The sequence below is a fragment of the Carlito syrichta genome, unplaced genomic scaffold, assembly GCF_000164805.1.
Source record: "Carlito syrichta isolate Samal-C Ts95f unplaced genomic scaffold, Tarsius_syrichta-2.0.1 Scaffold76748, whole genome shotgun sequence".
In the NCBI taxonomy this organism is placed as follows: domain Eukaryota; kingdom Metazoa; phylum Chordata; class Mammalia; order Primates; family Tarsiidae; genus Carlito; species Carlito syrichta.
In genome coordinates, this window is record NW_007020844.1 from 101441 (window position 1) to 103058 (window position 1618).

At 59.5% G+C, this 1618-nt stretch overlaps 1 protein-coding gene across 1 annotated transcript in view; it reads left to right on the plus strand.

The window, feature by feature from the left end:
- The window catches only part of ZDHHC22 (zinc finger DHHC-type containing 22), a 14200-nt gene extending 13922 nt beyond the window's left edge, over positions 1-278 (plus strand). Inside the window, exon 4 of the mRNA XM_008054014.2 lies at positions 208-278. The gene's annotated coding sequence lies outside the window, so the exon portion shown is untranslated. The remainder of the gene's footprint in view (positions 1-207) is intronic.
- The last annotated feature ends 1340 nt before the right edge of the window (positions 279-1618 follow it).

The following is a 1618-nucleotide window of genomic DNA, read 5'->3' on the forward strand; positions in this document are numbered from 1 at the left end:
GGGGATGGTGGGAGGCTTTGATGTCCCCAGGCCCTAGCACGGTATAGGCCCTGGCATGACTGTGGAGAGAGTCATTCTACTCTGGGGAACAATGGCCAGCATTGACTGAGCCTTCCCTGCACACCAGGTCCAGTCCCACACACACCACCCATATTAACTCACTACTCCTCTTCACAGTCCTACAGGTTTATAACCCCTGTGTTCCAGGTAAAGAAACAAGGGCACCGAGAAGTTGTGTAACTTGTCCACAGCCTCACAGCTAGAAAGTGGCAGCACCAGGATTTCAAACCCAGGCCGCCTGCTCCAGGGTTGATTTGGCCCAGACATGAGATGGTCTTTCTCTTGTGGACTACTGTAGACGCCTGATGAATTCCCAGCTGGAAATTGACGAGGAGTCAAGTGTCCACTCATTTGTTCACTGATTCACTCATTCACACATTTATTGAGCACCTACTGTGAAGTAGGCACTGGTGGATACAGACAGAGGAACTAGACTCAGCCTCTGTCTTCACAGATCTGACAGCAGTTGCTCATGTGGCTTTGCAGGTGAGAGCAGGTGTGCCTGGGCCCTTCCCAGACCGAGGACAATGGGCAAGTTGCTTGGGTGGAGCCACTTCCTCCCGGGCAGAATGTCTGTGGGGGTCATCTAGGCCAGGGAAAAGGCCCAGGGTGCCTGCAGGAGGGGACCAGCCACTGGCCTCCACAGTGCCCCTGAGGACCAGGACAGGGAGGCACCAAGGGCCCTAAGGGGACAGGGGCTCAAGGAGGCACCTGCAAAACTCGTCCGAGACATGAGGGAGAAGAAAAGCTTGGCAGGGGCTGGTGAAGCGGGCCACGTGTGAAGGCTTCCCTGTGGAAGGGTGCCAAGCTCCCTGGGTGCTGACCTGGAACTGGATCGGAGTGATGCTGATGCTGATGCTGTGCCGCTGTCCGGAGAGGAGGCAGCTGGCTCCCTGCCGCTTTCCTGGCCTCAACCGTCCCCTTTCTAGCCTGCTTGTGACACCCGAAATCCCCCCACCGAGAATACTGCCTTAAAAATAGCTTTTGGGTCCTCCATGCCCCTTGTTTCAAATTGTGGGGGGTGTTTGCCATGAAACTTGAAACAAGGCTGCCTTGTTTTCCTGCATGATAGCCGGCTGGGAAGTGGCCACAGTTGTCTGAATGGGCGATTTAGAGAGAGGGCAGGGGACAGCGGGGTCCAGGCATGAGGGTCTCTCTGGGGTAGGAGGCCCTGCAGGAGGGAGGAGGGACAGGCCTGGAGGAGGGGCGCAGACCCGAGCAGGGCAGCTCACATGTCCCCTGTCCGCAAGTGGCGTCTGGAAAGACCGCCCCGCCCGGATCCAGAGTGCCCGGGGACCTCGAGTCCCTGAGTGACCCCAGGCGGGTCACCACCCTCCTCCAACACTGGCGGAGTGTTCATCGCCGGGAGGGGGCGGCCTGCGCTCGGGCCAGGAGACGGCTGCTGGGCTCTTGCGTCGTGAAGCCAGAAGGGGCCGGGTCTGGGGCGCAGACGCGTGCTGCAACAGGGTCTCACCACAGACTCGTCCACGCCGCAGTAAAACGGGCGAAGCGGCCAGTTCCGGGATGGGCGGCGGGGAGCGCGAGGACGCGCGGATCG